At 45.6% G+C, this 26,620-nt stretch overlaps 1 pseudogene; it reads right to left on the bottom strand.

Annotated features, from left to right (window-relative positions):
* Nucleotides 1–12,603: 12,603 nt before the first annotated feature.
* Nucleotides 12,604–26,019, bottom strand: LOC144143158 (uncharacterized; annotated as a pseudogene).
* Between the last annotated feature and the right edge of the window lie 601 nt (nt 26,020–26,620).

The following is a 26,620-nucleotide window of genomic DNA, read 5'->3' as shown; positions in this document are numbered from 1 at the left end:
TGTGATTTCGACCTCTGGCAAGACAGTGTGCGTGGCGTACTACAAAAATTGCCGTTTGAGGTAGTTAGTATGGGTAAATAACTTAAGTAGGGTGCTACGTCCACCTGCAGTGGTCGAGTGGTGGCGGCTTCTGTCTTTGGATTATGGGGGATGCTGAGTTTGGGATTTTCTCCTGTCGAGACGGTAATGACTCGGAATGTCAGCACACGTGAGTAGTAGTTCTGTTCTCGGCTCCACAGTCGTTTGTGGGTTCCTCGTGAGTAATCGCCCAGGGTGTATGCGCGGGCCGCTATGAAATTATGTAAAAGAACAAAACGTTAACGAAGTTTTATACACTGCCCTTAGAACACATTAGGGCTGAAAACATTTTGTGATTTCCGATTTCCCCCGGCGTAACTACTGCCAACTCATTAGTAAAATATGCTTAGTTGAGTACCCTCCCCGCTGTAGAATTCAGCAAGGGACAGAAGGTAACGTAGTTGGTGGATGAGACTAAGGGGAATACTTGATGCGTGCAATTTTTGTGTTGAGTCCACCAAGCCTAATTTTTTTGGGAGAGGCACAAAAATTTTCACAGTCTTATGTGACCATGCCATCGTCCATCCTTGCTTCAGATAATCAGCTTCCTTCATATGTTAAACTGGGGTATCTCAGTCTATCACTTCATTATCGGCACGAGCATGGCTCTTGAAAATATTCTGATTGATTGTAGTGTTTAACGCGCCGACGCAACGCAGGCGATGAGGCGCGCCGTAGTGGAGGGCTCCGGATTAATTTTGACCACCTGGGAATCTTTAACGTGCGCCGAAATCTCGTACACACGGGCGTTTTCGCTTTTCGCCTCCATCCGAAAAGCGGCCGCCGCGGCCGGGAATCGAACCCGCGGCCTCGTGCTCAGCAACGCAACGCCTTAGTTGAAAATATTCTCCTGGTCGCTGAAGTGCCGACTTGCTTGTACTTTGGCGCAATATGATGTCGCAAAATGCCTACCAAAACAACACATTCTTCATAGACGTATTGTCTATGAACGATGCCTTGTGGAGCTCACGTGCATACAAGATGGAACGGCGGCTCTGCTTAGTTTTCTTTCCCTAAAGACTGCCATTTTTAGTGAAACGAGTTTAATAAAACTCGTGACCGCAAATGCCCTAACCATAAAAATTCTGATCGCGAATGTATCAAGCGTGGCGGTAGAATTCGTCACAGCGTCTAGAACGAGGTCAACGGCACGTGACGTCCCGTTCCTTTGTGCGTTTAATCCAGAGACTTCCTGTACGCACCGTGCGGCATCTACTCGTTCACTCAGAACATTTTTCTTCGGAACAAATGTTCAATGTCTCTAAGATCGTATCTATGTTCAGTTTAGCTCATTTCGCATTGTTTTCGTAAACAAGGGTGGTATGGCATATTTTAGATCGGTTTACGAGCGGACTGCATCTTGTCAATTCAATTCAATTCAATTATGTTTCCTCAGAAGTCCATTCTTTGAATAGTGTCTCAATAAACCATGTTTTATTAATGTGCTGCATGCTGCTGAAAGTGTGAGGCTTGTGCGTGTATAGAAACGGAATATCACCTCCGGCGGTGGTGTTACTCCAAAAAATGTACAGAAATATGTTCCCTTCAAATCGGCAAAAATATGAAAAATAAGTAGTCAAACAAAAATATGACCAAAGAGACATGGAATGCAATATGTAATTTAATTAGATACAACAATTACAACAGAAATGACAAAAGGCACGCTGATGAGAAATACCGGATCACTTCAAGGAACGATGCGGAATTTCGTTTCCCCATTGCATTTTCATCCGTGTTTGACGCGCTTTCGGAAAGTATGTTTCTCGTTCGAACCTCTAAAATAAAGACCTGTAATATTAAAGCGCGGGGACAAAATATTGGAATATTCAGCATATAAATAAATTCACACACAGTGCAATGTTTGACGTAGAGTTTATGGATGAATTGTCATTCCTCTTTCGAAATTGCGGAGACACTTTTTTTTCAGAGGACAGTAATGGACGGTGGCAAGCGAAAAGCGTCAAAAGACTGCATGTGCGCCTTTTGCGTTGAGGCCCATTAAACAGCAGATAAAAAGCTATGATATTACCGATGCGCGGCTGCACAGGCCAATCCACACAGGCGTTGTAACCGTATTATCTTGTGCCCATACAACGTCACAGTTTACTTACTGGGCGTTGGCCACTTCCTTCAAGGTTATCAATTCGTTCGTGGTCGCGGTATCCACGGCGACGGGAGCCGTCAAACCACGCCTGGGTCAAAACTTCCCTATACCCGAAGTCTCGGTCACAGTGTGCAAGAAATCCTGCTCCGCGGACAATGTCTGCCTGCGTTCCCGGTCTGTGAACTAAAACGTAGAATTCCTGTCTCCCTTAACTTGGGAGTTGCAGGAGTGCGTCTTAGTTGAGCTTGCATCCTATTCTGCACAGCCCACCGGAGATCCGTCGAAGTCAGTTTTCCGGCTCTCGTGGTGGTCAAGTGCCGTTGGAATGAGGTCCTGGGTGTCAGATTGGTCATCGGACATAATTTTATCTTCGAGGTTGAGGGCACCACAGCGGCCGCTGCTTCGGCACAGGTCCACTGTTGCAGCCTCACACTTGACCTTCTGCCACGGTTTCTTGGTCAGCATGTCGTTGAAGCTAACCGTGTCTTCAACAGTGAACATATCGGGGTGATTATTTATCAACTTACTGAGCGATCTGTCCACATTGTTGCCTTTGGAGAAGGCCCACTCTCGATTTGCACCGAATGTTATGAACCTATATTTAGACTGCATCGCTCCACTCCTCCTTTTTGGTGGACAAGGTGCGGTATGGTGTCGCAATCACCACCTCCTTTGTCATTTCCGCTCCAGAGCCGAGCACCAGGTGGAGACGAGAGGCTGTTGATGGAGGTGCCGGTGTAGTTGATGGCTCGTAACCTGGTTTCGGAATCCCTGGGTCCCACCTTGGCGTGCAAAATGACGGAGTCGCCCACTCGCAGCCCGGAAGAAGGCAGGCTGGCGTTGTGGCCACACTCAAAGGACGGAACTTCTAAGTAAACTCTTTTCTTGATAGGAGACTCGAGAGAAATGAACCCGTGGAGGTTGTATATGTAGTATACGGTGCCTGTGGCATCAGTGATGCAGGTGACGTCCTTCTCGTCCTAGTAAGCACTAAATGAGTACACACGCACGCACGCACGCACACACGCACACACACACACACACACACACACACGCACACACACACGCACGCACACACGCACACTCTTTCACGGTTTCCTGAGAGTTGGCACTAGCGGCGCATGTTGAGCCTGATAGAGGTGGGATAGTTGACCTCGGCGAGTAGCGTCCACGGTCAGTTTCAAGTCTCGGCATGCCTCTTGTTCCGAAGTTCACAACTGCCGCTGCTTGAGTCATCGCTGATGGGCCCGCACGGTGGACGCTTGTAAGTATATTGCAAATTCAGCCTACACACCCGAAGCACTTCGCAAGTGGTATACCCCTCACTTTCCCCCTCATGCCGTTACTGCCGTACCACCACTCAATGAGACCTCACACACGTAGTTTTGTAGGGCCCAGCTTTGGCAAGGCACCGTAACGTCAAATCACCCCAACCACATTTGGATCCACAACAAACTGATGCACAACTATTATCTGAAATTGCAGTTTATTCAATTAAAATCGGTATAGCACAGGTTGTTTAGGTGGGTACCCCCCAACGAACGGAAAAACCTGCACAAACTCCTGACTTTATTGCGATAACTATTGATTGATTGATTGCAGGGTTTAATGCGTCGAAACAACGCAGGCGATGAGGCGCGCCGTAGTGGAGGGCTCGGGATTAATTTTGACCACCTGGGGATCTTTAACGTGCGCCGAAATCTCGCACATACGGGCGTTTTTGCTTTTCGCCTCCATCAGAAAAGCGGTCGCCGCGGCCGGAATCGAACCCGCGACCTCGTGCTCAGCAGCGGAACGCCTTAGCCACCGAGCCACCGCGTCGGGGGCGATAACTATTGCGATCACCACGAAGTGGCCCATTAATTATTATATTATTGTTATTATTATTATTATTATTATTATTAATATCATTATATTATTAATATTAGTAGTAGTAGTAGTATTATTAGTATTATTATTATTAATATTTGTTACGCACCCACAGCGCCTTGCCGAATCACAGCTGAGGCATGTACAAAAAAGGCACTCACAAGTACTTTACAGAAGCGGGAATCGAAGATTCAAATAATTACAAAGCAATAAGAAGGGCATGTATACATTTTCGATAGGAATGAGACACACCAAGTGAAAATGCAGTATTGGTACGATAATCGAAAAAAGGCGCGTGTTGCAAAGCTGCAAAAATACAATTCTTATATTACAAGGAGAAATTACAGAACACTGAGCGCACTTGAAAGGTGATTTAAAAAAATAGCAAAACTCCCTCTTTAGCAAACACATGACCATGTTAGTTTAGGCCTTCGAGTGACAGAATTGTAGACAGAAATGTGTTACTATACTCGGTGACAACTTAAGAACGGCACCAGAAGTTGCCGCTGTTCCTTATCACCGTAGCCGGACGTTCCTCCGCGCGGCGCAAGTAGGGCGTTACTGGGAATATTTTGAACATGGTGTGAGCCGTTCCCGTGATTTTTTGGACTTAATATGCTTATAAAGTACTTCAGTGACGGCAAACAAACTGCGTGAGACAAGGCAGACGATATCACGCATTCATAGCAAACCCCTTTCAAAACGCGCGCGCATTGAAATCACGGGTCCGGCGCTTTGGCGGAGTGATACACTACATGAAGTGGGGCCGTTCTTAAGTTGTAACCGAGTATAGAACGGTGTACAAACACTGAAGAAGGTAATATGCTCCACCGATGAATGGTTTTATGGGAAATGAGTCAAGGAACGCACTGGATTTACAATGTATCTCACGAACTTCATAAATCTGGTTTGTGCGGGCGGATATGTAATGAGGCGGGAAAATGTACGATTCCCGCGGCATAGCAATACGTGAAAAGTAATCTTTATAAAACAATATCAACCAAAATACAGTTCTACAATGTTTAAGTAATTTCCAATTCAGTAAGTTCAAGTGGGTATTTCTGATAACATTTGTCTCTTTTCACAATTATCCTAACAGATACGTGGATGCGAGGCCTTGAACTTTTGTCCAATTTTGCTGTATCAACAAGGGTTGACGCGTCCCATACCTTGCAAGCATATTCGAGTATAGGCCGTACTTTAGTTTTGCGCAATAGTTCTCCGGCAGTTTGCGGGAAGGAGCTTGTGTTGCGTCGCAGAAAACCCAATGTCGTTGAGCCTTACGGGAAATATAATCAATGTATCTATGCCAGCACAGTGTAGATGTAAAGTAAACTCCTATCTATTTAAACGCACTTACACACTTTAATGAGCAATCTCTTATTTTGTAAATTGGGTAGCGGACATTTTCTTTTCTCGTAAACTTAATGGAGGCAGTTTTTTCGGGGCTTAATTAATGGCAGATTTCAAGAACTGGTACAGTTTTTAACCCTACTGAGATCAACCACCATTTTTTTTTATTTTCTCTTACCCTCCCTCCCCATTCCTTTCGTCCATCGTGACCAGTGGTCATCCTTTTCTAATAACGATTCTCTCTCTCTCTCTGTCTCAACACGATCGAGGAAGGCGGGCTCTGCCACCAAGCACAGGTGCTTCGCAACACTACCGCAGCACGCGCTCACAGTTTAACGGTGCGCTGAATCGTAAAAATACCCTTATACCCTTACACCTTTATCCCCCTGACATTCCCTCAAGTGTTGTCTGTTTCCTCACAAATTTAGCCGAAATTCCCGGTCATTTTCTGTGGTAAGCCAGGTAGAATAACGGCCAAAAAGAGGAAAGAAAAGGAGGCGGAGAAGGTGAATGATCCAGTTTTGTGTACCATGAAAGAGAGGGAGAGAATAGTCTTTAAATAGCCACACAAGTGCGAACCAGCCGCGATGTCAGTGTGCGTCTTCGTACGAGGGAGGTCTTCCAGGGTCCTCTGAAGGTGGCGGGCTTAGCGGGGGTGCATAGTGTGCAAGATGGAGGCAGCCAACTGGGGGACTCACGGCTTTCCATATTGACCATGAATATGGAATATCAGGTAGAGAGGGCTGGGGCGAGAAATTTAAGAGACGAAATATCCCTTATAGATCGCCAATATTTTTATTTATTATCCGTATAGCTGCCGCATAATGGACATTGCGGAGGAACACATTCCTAGTGCAGTCCAACCATCAGAAGAAGAAGAAGAAGAAGAAGAGAACGAAAGAGCAGGAGGCGCCCCGTCGGAGCAGTCATCGACGCTTGCTTGCCTCCCACCTCTTCTCTCAGAGGGTGCCGCCACCGCCCGTCCCTTAGCGACACGCAGAGAAAGTAAGCGGAATGCAGGACCGGCGCAGGGACCGAAGCCGGCATCGTCAGAATCGTCGCCACGGGGAGCGCAGTCCGTCGTCTCCATCGCGGCAGAAGTGGCACCTGCCCCGAAGGGTGAGATCCTCGCTGTCCCGCTCTTCTTCGATCACCGAAAGGGGCCGTCGCTGGATGGTGATCACGGGAGCCGCCTGGTTCCTTGCCGCGGTGGTGGCCATCCTGGGAGGCGTGGGAATCGGCGCGCTAGCCATGCGATACGCCGACTACTTCCAGCGGATCGCGTGAGTCTGTCTTACTACGACTGCCTGCGACGCCAACAGGTCATTTCGTAGATTTGTATGAGGACACAAGGGAAAAATGTCTTGTGGCAACTACAGTGTTAGAAGCCGTCTTCCATTCCTGTTGGCCTTGTGCACCTCAGAGTACGTGCTGAAATACATTAAAGCCGAATAATAATAAGAACGGGAAGCGCATAATGAAAAGTCACTGCCCATTCTGTGTAGCAGACGACAAAACAATTGTCAGCGTTATGTTGTCGTTTATACCACATGATATTCTGTTTTCAGCTACTAATAAAATGACTGCGCTCGTCGCCTTCCGTGGCGAAGTGGTAGAGTGTTGCCTTTTTGCGTTAACGCCCTTGGTTCAAACTTGAGCAGTTATATATTTTTTTAATTTATTTTTTGCTATAACCGGTTCTCTTAAGTCAATTCTGCGTATTATGTCGGTAAACAAGTGTGGATTCGTAACTTTTAGATTGCTTTAGACGAATAGGGATCTACTATACCGCAGTATGGTCCACACAATAAACCTGAACATTACGCTCTCGTCTGGCCCGGAGAATAATGCTCTACATTATCCCTTGTTCGCGATCATCATCATTCACTGCTGCACAGAATAGGCACTGCCTAATAATAAATCATTATAGGAATGAGCAGCGAAATAAATTTATTTATTCATTTTGAGTACCCTCAATCGCATAAGAATGGAAGAGGGGAGTGGGTCTTGGGAAAAAATAGAAGTAAAAAAGCGGCAAAAATGTAACAGACTACATATGCTGGTAGTACAGATAACAAAAGTACATAAGAAAATACGCTAGTGGTTCTTCTGGACGGATGTGTAGAAATATTCGCGTTCTAAACAACAAGCGGAAAGCATTTGCCGGCTACAAAACAAACTACACAGTTTAAACAGCATTACAGAAGAAATCTGCAAAACATCCGCGCAACAACAGTTATTGAAGAGAAATGAAAATAAGCAACAAGCAAGAAAAATAACATGAGCAGAAAGAATATCACGTGGAATCACTACACCCGACAAAGGCAAACAACGACCGGTGAAAAAGATTTGAATCGGCTATTGATGTCATATCACCGAGAATGCGATTCCATTCGGTCGAGGTTTGTGGCAAGAAAGAATAAAAAAATAACTTTGTGTGGCAAAAACTGTTCGCGACTGTCGGCACGTGAAGAGCAATAAGATGGCCTTGCAATTTGTTCACTGGCTAAGCACTGGTGGTGATAAAAATTATTGAATAAGCACAGACGGAAAACGTTTCTTCGTAAGGATAACAGCGGTAGTTGCAGAGTTAACTTCATTTGTATTGCGGTAGCAGTTCTATTTGTTCAAGTTCTAGCAGTTCTATTCTATTCATTTGTGTCGCGCTAGCAGCGGCGTTATTCTGAACAAGTTCAAGGGTGTTTTGCAAAGAAGTTTGATTGGGATCCCATTTTGAGGGGGCATATTCTCATTTCCGTCTTACAAGAGTTTTGTAGAATAACAGCTTTAAAGAAACCGGAGCTTTGCGGAAATTTCGGCGGAGGTAGCCTAATGTGCGGTTGGCATTACTGGTTATGTACTCGACGTGTGCTTTGCATGAGAGACTTTAAGATACAATGACTCCTAAATAGCGATAAGATGAGACGGCTTCCAACTGGGTGCCACTGAGGTTGTAAGCTGAAGGTGGTTCGTTTTGGCGACAAAACCGCATTAATTTACATTTGTCAGGGTTTGAGTGCATTTTCCAAATTTCGCACCACCGCAGGATACCATCTAGATCTGAATGCAACAAAAGCTGGTCAGTATTATTTCCTATTTGTCGATAAAGGACGCAGTCGTCCGCGTAGAGATGGATACTAATTGAAACGAACTTCGGACGGTCAATGATATATATTAGAAATAGTAGTGGGCCTAAAACTGAGCTGTGCGGCACACCTGATGTTACAGAAATCAAACCGGAATCGTAATTGTTTAGGGTAACGTATTAAAAGCGGTCAGTGAGGAAATATTCAAGCCAGGATAATCATTTTGGATCTATATTCAGAGTGGAAAGTTTCAATAATAAACAATGGTCGACTTTATCGAATGATTTTGAAAAATCTAGAAATACAGTCTACTCTGGATCTTTTGTCTAGTATTGTATGGAAATTGTGTGTAAAGAGCAGAAACTGTGTTTCGCATGAATATGAGCGACGAAAGCCATCTTGAGATTAAACAAAAAAAAAAGAATTGTATTCGAGAAAACTGAAAAGTTGAGTGTACAATACGCGCTCCAATAGTTTGCAAGGTACGCTTGTTAACGAAATGGGGCGGTAGTTAAACGGAGAATGTTTGTCGCCTGATTTCAACCGAGGGACAACCTTCCCGATTTTCCAATGTTTTGGAAGCGAACCTGATTCTAATGATTGCTGGAAAATATTTGCTGAAAAGATGGGCGAATACATTTTAGCTTGTCTTAGGAATTTTGAGGTAATGTTATCGGGCCCGCAGGACGATGACAATTTTAAGGATTCAATAAGCTCCACTATTTCGGCCGGTTCAATGACAATAGGAAGCATTGGTACAAAATCAGCCTGTGGAGGGCTGAGGCATTCATTTGTGGAACTTGCGGTCGAAAAGAAATTTGAAAAGACGCTGTTCAGCACTGACGGACATTCGGCGAGAGATATGGGCTGACCTAATTCATCGTTAAAAGACATTGAGCTGCCTTCCTTAGCATTTACTATGTTCCAAAACTTCTTCGGATCACGTGCCAACAAGCTGGGCAGCGTATTATAAAAAAATGTTTTTTTTTGCAGTCGGGAAAGACTTTCCAATAATCTTCTTCAGCAGCTTGATAAGCAGTCCATTTTACAAGCCGTTATCTCCGCCAGTGTATGGACATTCGCCCGCCATCTTACTGAATAGTGAATGTGTCGTTCGTTTTTGTGTTATTGTGCTGTGTGTTTCTTCTGAGTTGGAACATTTCCTTCAACCTTACAAATGCGGAACAAGAAGGGGATTGGGCTTAAAGGGGCCAGAATTACAAAATACACCTTTCGTTCAGTCCAGAGACTGCATTTACTATCCAAGCGTGAGTTGAACGCAGAGTTAGACCGCCAGCTCAGACACTACGGAAAACAGATAATGCAGTAGTTCCTCGTCAGACAGTTTCTCGCCGCGACATTACGACGCTTCAAGGACCCGAATGTGCCATTGGCAGTCGACCAAAGCCGCCGCCGAGCATTCTGAGCGTGCGATGTAGTGGTGCCTCTAGTTACACTTTAGGCTAGCACTTTATTGCTAACTCGGAGTGTAGCACTGCTAACGTTGTTAACAGCGTTCTTCTGACACGGCACTGCGATCATTGGTTAGGGCAACATCTGAAAATTTTTTATGCTATTTACGTTTTTCGGTTGGAATACGTCTTTCGCCCCTTGACTTCTGTTGAGCCAGTTGAGAAAGGCAAGTTCTTACAGAAATAAACAAAATGGACTTCGTAATTCTTACCTGATTTTTTTTTCAACTTAGCCTTGAGTGAACTTAACAACCAGGTAAAACAACACTCCATTCAATAGTTGCAAACAATGCGATGTTCAATATTTCTTTCTGGACATGCTTAAAGAATTATTTTTCATGTCTTCGTCTTTACACCCTCATACTTGAGGCCTGGGTGTCTTCGGCCATAGCTAAAGAGAAAGTTCAACAACGGTCTGTCCGAAAGGTACAGGCCCAGTATCAAGCGTCTTAATTTTTAAAAGCGATCTAAACACTTTCTGTGGTACCATCCCACGTATTTACGTATTTAGCTATTTCCAACTGGTGGTTTTGGCCTGCTGTTGGCATGGCAGGAAAATATAAGAAATGGGTTGGCGTTTATTCTAGTAAAAATTTGTAAAAATGAAATTCAGAAGCAATTTCAACTCGATGACAGTGTAGCCACGAAGCAGACAAGATAGCACCCACGCAAGGCGGGTCTGGTTTTGCTGGTGGGCCGTGTATTCGAGGCACTCACAGCAGAGTGCCTAGGTGCACATGGATGGGGAAAAGTCAAGGAAAGACTTACTCGTTCAGCCGGAAAGTCATTGCTCTCGTTGGTCATGGCTGCCCGAAAAATCTTGGATTATTAAGATGAACAACATGGTTCTGGAGCGCACCTAAATACCTGCTGTTGCATGGACACATTCACAGATAAAGAAAGAATGGGGAACTGGTGTCTTCCTCTCCCCTGAATTTTCGGTGGAGCTCATCGCTGTCAGCAACAGGAAACGTATTTCAATCTGCCTCTCCAGCTCTATTACTTCAAGGCATGCTGCTAAAATCAATACGTTTAACTGTATAAATGTAATTGAGGGCGTAATGTCCCCGTGATCGGGACCGTTCCTTCAAAAGAAGACGACGAAAACGTGCGCAGGACCCCGCCGCCGGTTCACCCGAGGATCCACCGGAGCCCGCGTAGAATGGACGCCGGTGCTGCCGCCGCCGCCGCCGCCGCCGAAGTGCCGTACCAGGACTCGCCGGGATTCGTCAAGAACAAGACCACAGAGACGGCACCGGTCGAGACGTGCGACACGGACGTCTGCCTCTGGCAAGGTGGGCGCATTGCAGTGGCGGAGGGCGTGCCTACTGTACATAAAAAGTATACAGCCTCTGTCTAAGATCAAGAAAAATCTAAGATGAAAAAAACCCCGTATCCTGCGAAATAGCATTGCATTTCTCATCTGGTTGGTTCTAATGAGGCCAATAAGCTTGCAGAAATGTCTTTAGAATTGCTTAAACTGCACGTTTTTCTCATTCTCGTTGGAGCTGTTCTGTTTCTTCCCCCTTGCAGACAATGTATTATACCGTGGTTTCATTAACTTCCATTTGTTCGTGTTTTAAGGCTCGAGTGTGCGCATAGCCTTAAACAATGCTCAATATTTTCGCGTGGCTTACATTCCCATAAAAGGCACGAGTGCTTCACATCCCTAAAACATTTTTATACGACGTGTACATATGTTCGAAACGATGCCACATTCGTTGTTCGCGCTGCGAGACGCAACCCTATCAGTGGGCGAGTTTTGGGTTCAAACGAGGCGACAATAGAATTCACTTGTGCCTGACGTGTTCGGATGCGACAGTGGTGAGATGCTGCTGCCGTCGCCGACGCCCGAAAGAGCGTTCAGGAAGGGCACATACGCGTCACTGGAAAAGCCCTTGTTGACGTTAGAGCACTCTACAAAGTCGCAGATGTTTTTTCAAGTGCCCTAAGCACGTTATTTTCTTCCAGGAGTGGTCGTAACAAGTTCTGTAGAGCGCAGATGAGCAAAAAGAAGCGAAAGAGAAACAAATCACTGCATGAGGCACTATCTGCCACCCAGCCCAGACGCCGCGGAGAAGCGGTGGCTGGTGGCGCGGCCATTAGAGAGCTCGACGCGTATAGAGTGCCATCAATATTCAGCAATAGTGTGTGATATATTTTACATCAGTCGTTTTGAGGACGTTAGTTCGACCTCTACCCCGATCTGTAACGTTGCCGTCAGCAACAAGAGCGGCACCCATCTTACGCTAGTCAAGCGAAGGCGTGGGGACGTACTTCATAGATTAATAGGATTACCTCGACCATGTGCTTTCGTTCCTGTCAACGACTAAAGGAAGGATTTCCTGGAGGGCCAGCTGATGCGTTGTACTTCAGTGAAAAACAGCTGGAAAGATTGGACAAGAAAGGACGAGTTTACATTGTACAAATTCAGTGAATCCTTCCTTTCTTTGGTTGACTCCTTCGCGCTTTTTTCGTTACAAGGGGTACAAGGAATTACTGTGGCATCAAATCGATAAAGACTACAAGCTATTGATGCAGGCTTCCCTGTCCTTACGTGCTGACGTGTTTGCCCGCTGGGTTTCGAGCACGGCGTTTCCCGGTTACTTGCGGGGCCCCGTTGCTTAATCTTTAGCACTTCTCAGCCCCGCTTCTGAAGCGTCAAGAGCCGCAGCTCTTCTTGAGACGTAGACGTCCTAAAACGACACCGTAATGTCACTATTTACGTTCACACGAGCATGAAATGTCGTCTCTGCTGCCGGTGCGAGCGACGAGGAATGGAAGCGCGGCGCAAAACTATTCATATGCACTGACGTTCCCCGCGCTGCGAGTATTGCATGTCAAGACGGAGGACACGGTGCCGACTCCGCGCTAACCGCTGTTCTTTTCAGGCCCGACGTGCAAGTGTCACAGCCCATCTGCCTCTTTCATATAAGACTACGCTTCTCTCGCCTTTTGACAATTTCTCGACATTTCCGCGTCATCTCGCGCCCAACAGTAGTTACGCATCCGGCGCGCTCTGGGTTTCCAGCAATGTGGTGATATAAGCGGCATCTGTTTGAAATCGATCCCTGGGCAGCTTCGTACTCAGAGGAAGACATTTGTACCCGGAACACGCTTGTACTTGGCTTTGACGGGTATACGTGTCCCGGTTATTATGGTTTGTATGCCTTTCTGATGAGGAAGCCTGTCACCGAGACGCACTGCAGGAAAGCCAACTTTACCAATGGGTTCAGCAAAATGATGATGATGATGATGATAACTAAATGCACATCAAGTGGCTGAAGTAAAACAACGCGTCCCTTGGTCCGAATTCAACAAGGATCCTTCGCGTTATGAAGCCGGCGACTACCCGAAGGCGCCATTCCAACGAGGTCAAAGCAACTTGGATTTCGGACATTGACTTTGACTTAAGTTACATGGGAGAAAGCTTCGCGTTTCAACCAGCTCTCTCGTAAAATGAAAGGAGCTTGGATGTCTTCTCACAATCGACACAGAATATTTTGCTCCTTTTCCAGTATACCCAACACTCACTTAAACAGTCAAGAGATGGCCAAAGAACATGTTAAAGAAACACAAGCGACGTGTGATGCTGTTTATAATTGAGCGTCAAACAAAGCCAAATATAGAAACCACAGGATACAAAAATGAAAGCTCGCACATTTCGTCATTAGCTTGGAGGCCTGCTCTAATTCGAAGGCCGGAATGGGCACGCTGAAAAGCCGGCGAACAAGAAAACACCGAAGCCCAGTTTTGGGTAGAGGCTTATCACCAGCTTACATTGTACTTCATTGAAGTGAGATGTTATTACCTCTGCCATTACTACCGGCTTGACGCTGCTCCTATATCTACGTCACTACAAAACGCGTGTTCCACAACACTATTGCTATAGTACTGTTGTCAATGTAAGGGGAAGACCTAATTTGCTTTGTATATTTTTATTCACGATGTCGATTGTATAACACGTCAGAGCGCTTGCAAGTGCAGTTCGAGGGCTACGCCGGGGAGAACGAATGGTCTCCTTTGAACACACAAGCAATAACCGTAATTTTTACATTCCGCAGGATGTTCGAATTCGATAACCACCTCTTGCCGTGGCTTTGGTGCTTTGAAGCAAAGGCTTTGGTGCTTTGAAGCAATGGTGCTTTGAAGCAATATTCTGTGGGAAAACCGAGGTCTAACGTGCGTGAAAAGAACTATTTCAGATGCCGAAATAGACCGACTTCGGTGCGCACACAAAAAATAAGCTTTTACACCATGAAGTCTTCTGAGCCGCCCTCTGCAATCTCACTCCATTCAAAACACAACCGAAGCTCCGCAACTCTGTCTGCTCAAGATGTTCATTAGTATCCTTATGCAAGTGATCAAATACCTTTTTTAACCATGACGCAAAGCGTTCGGATCTGTTTTTGCGAGATGGTACTCTGTGTTGTGACATGGCGTACAGGCCACTACTGTAACCCATTTACCTGAGACTGGCCTGAGCCCGCGAGCTGAAGCAGGGTGTTCTACGTCCGAGGCATCAATGTCTTGTAAACACAGTATCAGCCTCGGGTGCGTAATTCCCAGTTTGATCGTTTTATTTCTCTTTTTGAATACCACACAAGCGGAGACTTCTCCGACCGACAGCTCTAATATGTCAAGGACAAACCCAGTGAAGGACAAACCCAAGGACAAACCCTTCTGTCGTTATGTGACCTTCAATCTCTGCCAATGTGAAGCCACCGCCTCCGTTGCCTGTAAAGTGAATACGTCTAAGCTCTCATTCGCTCCAACAGGAGAGGGGCGGAGAAGGGATATGGCGAACGATTCAGAGGACGTGCTACCAGAAAATGATAAAGGAGGCACTGACCGCATCTAAATTCCCTTTGCGTAGCGCCTGGTGACATAGTTTTATATAAATATATACTAGAGGGAAATCTTTTGTTACCGTCGCGTTCCGTCGTGGTCACTTTACTAGCCTACGTTACTTGCCTATCCACATGACTTCTTTCCGATCTTGAATCCAAAACGAACAACGAATGCAACATTGTTACCTTGTTCGTCCTTCATAAAATTTTGGAATCCTTGACAAATAACTCTTTTTGGAAGTTTATTTCTACATTAATTCAGCTCCTTTACATAACCTTTTGCCGTAAAATTGTTGATTTTTCAAAGCCCGAGACAAATTTTCAGCCTCTTCTTGAGCCATGCCAAGGACAAGTAGAACCTGCCGCCCGGAACATCCCGATCGCAAATCCCAGCATAAGTCGTGCTGGGAAATTAGGTGGGCATCCTGGAAAATCAGGTGGGAATCCTGGAAAATCAGGTGGGCATGGTGATGAATGCTGGCAACTTTCCTGGGCAAGGTTTTTGTAGCTGGGAGTAGGTGGGAACTTTGGCGGTAGGTTAGGTGGGCACGGCCGCTATCCTGGGCAATAGTGGCGGCGATCGCTGGCCAGCGCGACCCACCAGAAGCTATCCTGGGCAATAGTGGCGGCCTCGCTGGTCAGCGCGACCCACCAGAAGCATGCTGGGTTTAATAGTCTTGACATACATGGCCGAAGCTAATTTACAAAGATTGAGGCGAATGCAGGCAAGGTCATATGAGCGCGTGATAACAGCGGTGTAGAAAACGGCAGTGCACGTGGATTAAGTGCGGTCGCTGCGGCCGAAACGCGAGCCTTGCGAGTGTTCGAAAGCAGTGGAGGGCACAGCCGCAGTGCTCATCACTACGGTCCGATCATGTCTGTACGCACATGTACGTACGTTCAAGTGCTTAGCGAACGATTTGTATACTTCAAGCTTAAGACCCACTAGAGAATCTACGCCTGATCTAGGGGCTTTACCGAAGCCTAGAAACGAAGCGTCACCATCGCAGGCCTGCGTGCGCAAAAGCTGGTGACGCGAACTCGGCGAAAATATCAGCGACAAGAATGCTACGCCGAACTTGCTCATATTCGAGATGTGCCGTTTTCGATCCAACGTTGCTCGCACGGCCGTCAAGAGCGCGCACTACGCGCTCGCAAGTTGAAAATCGCCCTAGCTTTCCGATGCGTGAGGCGCCACCATTATTTCCACATTCAATGCTGAGAAATTACGTTGTGTATATTAAACAAAATCGGCAACCACCTACGAACCTCCCTCAGTGAATTTGCGTAGATTTCTGCACTCTAGCGGCTGGCTGTCGATTTGGTACGGCCGTTAAGCATTCACGTCCTGCACGCCCTGCAAGCTCTTCTCTGTTTCTTTGCAATATAATTGATCAATTACAGTCGATCAGCGAATAGCTGGATTCTCAACCCAATTACATTTTCTTCACAGGTAAAAGCCACAGCTGTGATCACTTATATCATGTATTTAACATAAAGAACTCATGACAGACATTCATTTTATATATGCTTTATTTGCACTTCAATTCTTTCCATTTTATTGGGAATATAGAATGCTAAAAACATGCATACACAATCCAATGCAATGGAAACCATTCAACGTATGTGCTCCTTACACTTGTTTACTAAAACATATTTATACATTTATAAATGCCCTCGCACATTTACATATATTTACATATTTACATTTGCATATTTACACATGCATATTTATACATTTATAAATGCCCTCGTACATCTGTTAGGCACTCTTGCCCCCACCCCCGAAATGGCCGAACTCGCTACGCACCGCTACGATTCACTGCAAACTGCATTCAGATTACCAATAACCATATGTTCACCCTTCCCATAGAGGTCAGACACTCCCCAAATCGTGCCAACACTTCACGTGGAGTCATCACAGTGGAGCCTGAAGATTCAAATGAAACAATTTTGAATTGGATCCACTGCGAGCAAGCGGACGTCTAGGCGGCGCAACGAATAGGCAAAACAAATCGAGCAGTTCTGACTTTCGACTCCCCTACGATACCACACGTGGTTAAATATTACATGGCTATAGTTAAAGTGTCGCCTTGCCAGCCAAAGAGAATGGTCTGCTTCGCATGCCACAGCATCGGGCACATGGCGAAGTACTGCCCGCACCAACCGGTGTGCCGCAAATGTGGGCGCAGTCATGCTGAAGCTGAGCCATGCGAGCGCACACTTTATTGTGTGGCTTGTAAAAAAGATGGTCATCTGGCGGTGGACCCCACGTGTCCTGCCCACACTGCCTCCCCCGCTCATACCTATTCCAAAGTGCAAGATGGAGTATCCTGGGCGGATCGTGTACGTTCTAATGGCTCCTCGAGCACCAACACTGCCGATGGACTTGTGCCTCCCCCAGCTAGCGCTACAGCGGATCCCCCACCTTCACTTTCGCCAACAAGGGATTCAATTCTGCAAACCGTACTATCCCAGCTTGATAGCCTTCGTTCTGAACTCCACCTGCTTCGTGAAGAGAACGTGCAGCTCAAGGCGGAACTTGTAGCATACCGCCAAGGGTCCCATACCGTGCCCGCCCAAACAGCTCCCTCAAGCACAACAACGGCTCTGGCTCCTCCGATGCCTCGCTCTGCGGAAATCTTCCTCAACAAAACTATTGCTAACGCAGCCCTCACACCCCACATCATCAGAAAATGTATTCACCCGGCAAGATCTCCACCCCCTTACTGCCCCTACTATCAAACGTCAGTTTTCGCCACCCTCAACCACTTAATCTGGCACTGCGCCGCATTTTCCTTGTACCGCCCAATACCAACGCTTTGCCACGTGATTCCTCTCAAGACGACCCCCCCTTCGAAGACACTAATTTTCTCACAGCCCTAGGGGAATTTGCCTAGAGAGTGGTCTCTCGAGATTAGTGTAAGCCAAGGCCTACCCCGGTCGTAGTAGTTGACTTGACTGCACTCACATGATCCCAACCCTAGCCTGGCTCTGCTGACCGCAGTGATCTCTTCTATGGCATTCAAGGACCCACCATTTGTGCTACTCGGCTACTCCTCCCTGCCTCTTCCCCATCTTCCCTTATTATGGTCGCATGGCCTTCCCTTTGAAATAAAGGATTACAACAACAACATGTACTTTCTTAAACACCCTCTCTTGCCTCAAAAACCCAGCCATTCGGTTCCCGGCTGCGGAGGTCGCTTTTCTGATGTAGGCGAAAAGAAAGAAGCGCCCGTGTGTTCAAGGTATCAGCGCGTGTTAAAGGCACTCAAGCGGTCAAAAATTAAGCCCTCCACTACGGTGCGCCTCATCGCCTGTGTAGCATCGGTGCATTAAACCTTATAATCATCAATCAATCAATCACCCTCACTTGCAAAAACATTACCTCAAAGTTCTAAAGGCCGCGAAAAGGTTGTAAGCAAGTTCTAGTTAACACGAGGTCGCGGGTTTGATTCCCGGCCACGGCGGCCACTTTTCTGATGGAGGTGGAAAGCAAAAACGCCTGTGTGTACGTGATTTCGGCGCACGTTAAAGTTCCCCAGGTGGTCAAAATTAATCCGGAGCCCTCCACTACGGCACGCCTCATCGCCTGCGTTGCATCAGCGCGTTAAACCCTACAATCAATCAATCAAGTTCTAGTTAAAACGTCTCACAAAAAAAGTTTGACAATACAGAGTCAGAATTAGTTTCACAAGAATGCAAGAAATGTTAAAAATACTTTGAAGAATATATGCAGGTAATAAACATAATAACAACACAGCTAGCAGTTCAATTTAAGGCTGAGCACGACGTCGCGGGTTCGATTCCCCGTCGCGGCGGCCGCTTTTCAGATGGAGGCGAAAAGCAAAAACGCCCATGTGTACGAGATTTCGGCGCACGTTAAAGATCCCCAGGTGGTCAAAATTAATCCGGAGCCCTCCACTACGGCGCACCTCATCGCCTGCATTGCGTCGGCGCGTTAAACCCTACAATCAATCAATCAGTTCAATTTAAGACGAAAGGTATGCACTGCTGACCACAACTGGGGAGACACACTCCCTTGCCAAATTAATCTCTCTCAATTTTGTTTGGGAGGTCGCAAATGAATGTTTTTTCTACCTCCGGGAAGTCTACAAAAAGGCAGGTGTCTGCAATCTCTGTAGGCAGCAACACTTCCAAACATGTATCGTGCGACAGGAAGCATTCCTTTATGTGTGGCACAAAAGAACGGACATCCGCAAGCACAACAGCTCTACACAGGAGCACAATCTGGCTTCTTTCCAGACACAAGATTTTTTCGATGCGCTTGTACTCCCTGTCGCATGTCCTCACAAAGGTTGTGTCGGACTTCGTAGGCCTTTTGTAGGCCGCGCTGTGGAAAACCTGCCTTGCTTGAACAAAGCGTTCATATTGCAGGGCCCTCGTGACAGTCGCCCCACAACGTTCATGAACAGCCCTTTGCTCCTCTCGGCTACGAGTAGTAGGCTTGCCCACCCCCAGAAGGCACAGCCCATCATTCACACGAAGTGCGTTTTTCACATGGCTGTACCCCAGGAATTCTTGGGCAAACAGTTTCTCGCCGAGAGGTAGTCGAGGGCTGTTGATCAGTTGATGGAGCTGTTGGAACATTACCACCCTTTCAGTGATTTGGTGTGGCAACCCCTTGGCGGCTGACACCTGCCGAACTATGGCTCCATTGCCACCCTCGAACACAAAGGCCGAATGAGCCCAGAGTGGTCCCAGGGAGCGCACGGAGTGGGCCAGGTGCAGCAGCGCATGGACATTAAATGTCAAGAAACTGATGCCATACAGAGCCTGGCATCGTGACACGAAGCTTTCCAGAAGCTGTTCTGAAACAAATAAAAACACGAGATATTCGTACTACTCAAAATTCAATTTGACCCAAGAATGTAGTTTTAGAAGGATCCTAGCTGTAATGTTTCCCTAGCCCACAGCTCTCTCTATAGCAGTATTTCTTGACAGCTGTTGAAAGCCTTTGCTAAAAACAGACATCAGACAGTTGCAGAGTTGCAACTCACTCAAAAAAGGAACATCACCTCCTATTATTGTATTTGAGAGCACCAGAAATGAAGGAGAGGTCAGGGCTTGCACGAATGAGCAAGACATAAGCCACTAAAATATGACTTATTTCAACTGAAAGACCAACAATCCAGTATAGATATTAAGGCAAGTAATAATCAATTACGGTGCCAAATTTGCAACAAAAAAATTACACAGAAAAGCATGAAGGTACTTTTGTTGCTCAGAAATCAACAGAAATAGCAAGCATTTTTTCCTCTTATCTGTATCGCTGTTCCATGGTGTCGCATATTGCGAACAAGCAGAACATTCAAGCAGCATATGAAGTCTAACCTACCATGGGATATGCATTTTAATGTGAAAGCATTAAATGACCCATTAAACGAAAAAGACAGTGTGGGCAGAAGTAGTCACAGGAAGTTGTAAAATTGTTCCCAACCCGTGTGCCTAGGAACCATTCGACAGCCCACGCATTCCACACCACAAGCTTAAGCTCTGCAGTAGCAAAAAGTGGTCATCTATGTAAGTACACTATAAATAAAGTAAGGAAGTGGAAGAACGGAGTGAAATGAGTGAACAAAATGAGCCAAACAAGGAAGCGAAATTCCCCATTGCCAACTGTTATATTACAAATTTGCACGAATTAGCTTAACGTAATACAAAGGAGACAGACCAAAGCCATTCAAAAGTGTTAAAGTAAAAGCGGATCCCTAAGTAAGAGGACAGGGCCCTTCGACAATTCAATGCAGAAACAACAATGCGTCACCGGCATTCAGTCAGACGTAATTGGTTTCTTGCATGCTTGCGTCTTCTCTGAGCTTTTCTTTTAATTTGTAAACCCTTTTAGTGTGTTCCATGCAATGCGATCAGATTTTATTGAGTTTAACGAGAAGTGAAAATTTACTTTCATGATTTTTTATGCAAGAAATCCTTGCTGTCAAAATGGCTTACCTGCAACAGACATGTAATACATGCAACTTTATTAAGATGCTCTGGTGATATATTGGTGAACCAGCAACATTAGTATGGCAGCACAGATAACTCCCTGTAATCTGTAGTGCCCTATTAAAAAGCAGCTTTTTCAGCAATACGTGCTCTGCACCCATGTAGGAATAGCAGGGCTTTTTGGGAAGTGCAGACTAACACAAATTAAACAGCCTTCACAGTACGTAATCTAAAGCCCTGTGAATTCTCACCAAAAGTAAATCAGTTGGCAAGATAACTCGAAAAAGGGCATGACAACACACTGAACCTTATAGCAATATGAAAAATGTAAGAAAAATAATTCAAGAACGAGGGGCTAAAGGCAGTAAAGCATGCAAAATGACCCTTCGAACTACATACCTGCTCTGTCAATCTCGGAAGAGGAAAGCTGCTCTTGCAGGAGTGTGTGGAGTGCTTCCGTGAACTTTGCAAGGTGCCTCCAGTAAAATATGGAGAGAATTCCATGAAGGCACGGCACTGCATAAAACAAAATCCACTGCCTCCACTCCGACGCCTTCCAATGGCATCGTTCTTTTAGTGACCGAGGCAGTCTGGTTACGCAGTGCGGAGGCTTGATGGCCAGCAATCTCGCGTCAATCTTCTCGAGTGTTGAGGGGTCCCCTGCACAAATATATCACGAAAGAAATTGTAGACTTTGCTCAGCAATGTGCTATTTGTTTATTTATGCAGATACCTACATTGTCTTCATGGCTATTTATGCATGTAGGAGGGAGAAGCAAAGGAGAATACAAAAGAAAAATAATACAGCTGTCGCACATAGAGATTGCATTTCTTTAACAGTAGTTCTTGAACAAGAATGTTGCATACATTTGCATACAAAAATGCTGCCCATTATTTGCAGGCACCACTGGATATAACGCGCTTAGAAACAAAATCAGAGGGTTATTCACACTGATTTGCTTCTCTTGTCCCCCCAAAAAATTTCTGAAACTGGGACTGTTAACAAAAACCAAGTGCTGTTTTTGCCATCACAAATTTTTTCCGTGCCACTTTCTTGCTTACAACTGATGAACTGACTTATGCCTTCAGACTTATGAAGGGAAAGAAAAATAAAAGCTTAAAATAGCCTTTCACGTTATGGATAAAGCAAATTCGTCACCACAAGAACCAGAACCCCAAATGGCTGTTTCCATTTATGCCAAAGTAGGCGCTCAAATATTTCTGTTCAGGTTTTACTTTTTGCTGTGCTGTATGTAACAAAAGATAATTATGTCCTCAGAATGGAGCACGAGACATTTTCTTGTAGCAGTGAATGAGCCAAGCTCGTCTTTGGCAGCGACAATAAAAGAGGGATGGGCAGAATCAGCTAGTATGAGCAAAAATGGGCATCTGTCGACATTTCGGTGCATATTAAAGGTCCCCAGAAGGTCAAAATTAATACAGAGCCCTCCACTACAGCACGCGTCATGGCCTAGGTTTAGCTTGGGTGCATAAAACCCTACAATCAATTAAAATGAGTTAGTATATGGGAGGCGTAGAATTTTGCAGTAGTTAATGGCACAAGAGTTACCCAGCTACATAGCGGCAAAATATGAGTGGTTAGAAATAGTGAAGCCCGCATATACACACGTACTTACTGTCCAAACAATGCCTGCCCACAAGGGACAATTTGATCAAAGACAAATAGGCACTAATAATGTATTCAGAAATCGTGTTAAAATCGGTGCACGATAACCAATAGTATTTGGAAAATTTACTGACAATTTTTTTTGTTCAGATCAGTTCATAATAGGTAATGAATTACAACTCACCCATTAACGGCCAACTGCACTCGAATTTCACCTCGACCAAATTTATTTTTAATGCGTAGTAAGTACCCACCCCGAAATCAGCTGGGACACAAGTGGTAGCCCCTGAAATGGCTCATTTATCAGCCAGAAGCGTTTAAAAAAGCTCTGCTGCAGACCACGCTGCACCTGCCGGCGGATCGCATAAACAGCCACAACGTGCCTGTGACGTTCCAGCCGACGAGGACTTATTCCTCTGGCCAGCCACGCATCTGGAGAACCGGTCGAGCTCTGCTGCGCACGCTTCTCCATTTGCTGCCCCGTGCGCGCGTAGAGCTTGCGCGCAAGACTTTCTCCCGAGCGGCTAACCGTCCAGCCCAAAACTCTCTCAATGGTCTGGCCGCTCGCTGGACATCTGCAGCATCACTGCAATGGCCGCGCTCTCCACGGTTTCGGTTTCAAAATCGTCGATTTTTGCTGAGCACTTGTGGCGACCATGCGCGTATTTCAGCTGTGGTATATTACATGTTGCTTTCTTTTTCCGCAGACAATATGGAAATAGGGTTTCCAGGAGGTCAAAATTTTCAGTGCAGTTGGCCTTTAAAACTGCATAAAGTGTTACCAATTATGAATTACAGTGCAATTCATGGCCTAGATTTTAGTTTCAGCTGCTGAGAGCCCAGAAGCAGGTGTGGGGTGCTACAGAGGTTAGTCAATGTCAACCAAGCATGACACAAGCTATGTTCTTCGCTTTATGAGCATTGACGGCAACCTTTCACAACCACCTGTATGAACTTCCACCCTAGCTCAAATAAGACAGTCCCACCTCATTCAGTAAGTTCAGAACTCCTCAATGTCAGGGCAGGCATGGTGAAACAGGACAAAGACATCATGCCCCTTTAAAATTTTTAGCTTCTGCCGTTATTTTTGTCCTGCATGTGTTTCTCAATCTTAGTCCCAGCTAATATGCATGCTAATACGAAAGGGAAGGGACAGCCCAATCCAAGTTTGACCAGCTGGAACCTTGTATGTCGCACACCGCCATAAGTTTGATGTCAAAGAGCAGCTGAGTCGTGTCATTCCCAGGCCGCCCAAAACTGCAACAACATTATTGATTTCAAACTGGATCTGTTTGACGTTTACAACCATAGGAAGGCACCATTGCAGCTCCTACACTCAGGGACAACTTTCTCTGGCAATGCAGTTAAGGCTATAGAGCCATTCGGGACAACAAACTCCCAATGCGTCGGAGGCGGCGGCAGGGGCGAGTGGGGGGGAACTTACTAACTTGACTAGCTTAAATCGGTATAAATGGGAATCACTAAGCTCACATGCTGAATTGTTTTGCTGTCTGCGCTTATGTTGCGCGGTAGCGTAGCCCCAAGCTGGCAAATCAGGATGGCTTGGTACTGCTGTATCACCCTTTGAAAGACACTCCTCTCCATTTTCTTTCCCGTGACTCACAGCCGGGCTACAACGGTGGCGTCCGCAGCCCTAGCCCGGCCGTGGCTGACGCTGCTGATGCGTTAGGGATAGCGACCCAGCGAATTCTGAGTAACGGTTGGCAGAATCTCTCGTTTCACTCTTTGTAGAGCCACGTGTGTGAATTGAAGTGACGTCGCATGGGCAATTGTTGTGGGGGTAGTTGACAGCTTTGCTTTCCAACCACCTTAAGAGCGTAAATTGGAGCCAATTTTTTTTTTGTTCCTAGTGTGAGTGTGTGTGTGTGCTTTTCCTTCTTTTTTCATTTGTTACCCTGCCTTTATTCCCTCTCTCTCCTTTATCCCTCCTCTTTATCTTTCTAACATCCCCTTCCCCCACTTCCCACCCCCCAACCAGCAGGCGTTCCGGTGGCAGTGTCCACCCATAGGCATTGAATTACACAGGCTGGTGTACGTTCCTTCCAAGTTTATGTCCAGTTCAGTATTCCTTTAAGGGTAATTGGTCTATGATCAACGTAAACGACAGGAGCTTCAAGAAAAAGAGTGCTAGAAACCACGACAGAAAAAACTGAAGAACGACGAGACACATGCGCTTTGTCTCGTCATTCTTCAGTTTTTTTGTCTGGTTTGTAGCGCTCTTTTTCTTCAAGCAATGTGCACCAACTGGCCCAACGGCTAGTTTACTGAAACAGGAGGATTGCATTTACCAATTTAGAAGTTCAATCCAGAATTGGAAGACGACAAAAAAGTCTCCGTCAGTTGCCTAGTAACACCTAGGAGGGCACAGTGCATGTATTCCACGCTGAAGCCATTGACAAGGTCCAGACCTGCACAAGGAAAAGTGTAAATAGAGGCTGTATTTACACTTGCCTGTTCATACAGGCAAAAAGTCTGTGACATCAACAGGCATGAAGCCTGTTCACTCGAGAAAGTAAAACCTACAGTAGCAATGCACAGCCTCAAGAAAAGTTTTTAGCAAATGAACATGAACACAAAAAATAATTTTATATGCAAAATCCTCAACGCAGTTTTATCAGCTTTAAAAAAATGTAGTGAGACACATAGAGGAAAGAAAAGCTTGGAAGAGACCCCTAGCAATTCCTGGGAATTATAAAATGTGTGGCGGAAAACATACACCTCAACATGTCAGTGGCTGACTTTAGAACAGCCACTTCGTAACGGCATTAAAGCGCTGGTACACAGAGGCCATCTTTCGCGACTTGGCCAACATTCAAGGGTTCATAGTAGTGGACAACTGGATAAAGTAAAAGTGCAGGAGGTTTTAATTGGAAAGCAAACCAGAAGGGCAATAAGAGCCCCCTCAAAATGACATCTCCGGGTGTCCCACAACAGGCAATCTTTGCCTTTTTTAAGTTTTCCTTTCCTCCACAGTAAGGAGTCGCAATTATACCTAACACAAGTGCTATCAGAAAGGACAAAAACATGGCTCGCATGCATGGCTTTAAATGAATGTTGGTTGGCTTTTAATACATGTTCTGAAACACTGCAAGGACGTCATTAAAAGGGAAAGCACCAGGAGTTATAGATCCCTTTTTACCCCATCTTAATGCTCCTTCTAAATGTAAAATGAATCGAGCTTGTTCAGTGAGCCACATGTTCAGCCTCCTATCTATACTATGCAGCATAATGTTCATCATGTTCCATTATTCCATTCAGCAAGATTTTCTAATGAACTAGTCATTGAAAGATTGGAAGTGTTGGGTTGATTTCAGCCTTTACTTCGTTTCATACAACAGAGCTGACAACTAAAAAATCAAGTAGCTTACCTCGCAGGTTCATCAACGCAGATGGCCCTTTTATGCCGTTGACAGTGTCCTTGAACACAACAGCAAGTTCCATATTTGTTGCAACCGTTGCTGATGTTCTGGCTTCCGGCGGCTCTGTCATGGTGTACCGCATACTCCCTTGAGGCATAGTATAGAGAAATAGTGAATTAGATAAAAACCTTTGAAGTACTTTTCACATGCTGCTACGCCAACAACTGTGGTAGCTACCCTAGCCGCTGCAACTTGCCTGATACGTTCCGTATGGGCTAGTTTTGAGGTAACAGAGAAAGGAAGTATTTTCTAACTGCATTAAAAATTTGTAACATCATCCTGAGGTCTGCATCTTCAGTTTCTTGACTAAAAGAACATGACAAATTATACCCCTCTGCGAGTGAAGCAGCTTTTCAGCTTCGTTAAAGGTACAATGACCTCTGCGCTGTCTTATGTGCAGCTGCACTGTGCTATAAGCCCACGTGGTTTATAACTTTACTATTTAGTTTGAGTCTAGAGCCTTAGTTTATCTGTACTGGGTAGCGGAACAGAAAACTTCATGTACTGTTTGCGGCCGCTGCACCAATTACCCCCCAATCTCCAGCGATGACTGTGCTGGCGCCACCACCGCTCTCTTTAATTGTGCTGTCCTCCAGGAAATAGGAGAGAACTTGTATCTTTAGGACTGTGTTAAGTACTGCTGAAGGGCATGCTATCATAATGAAGAAAATACCACAGTGACCAGTGACATCTCAGTCACTTTTCACATACTTTCATGCTATCTCAACTTTCAAAATACTGATCCGTGATCATTTTATGCCTAGTATCAACTTT

The sequence above is a fragment of the Haemaphysalis longicornis genome, unplaced genomic scaffold, assembly GCF_048455015.1.
Source record: "Haemaphysalis longicornis isolate Haplotype H1 unplaced genomic scaffold, Haemaphysalis longicornis Haplotype H1 scaffold_6, whole genome shotgun sequence".
Taxonomy (NCBI): domain Eukaryota; kingdom Metazoa; phylum Arthropoda; class Arachnida; order Ixodida; family Ixodidae; genus Haemaphysalis; species Haemaphysalis longicornis.
Note: the sequence above shows the minus strand (reverse complement) of the source record. Positions and strands in the feature narration are given on the sequence as shown.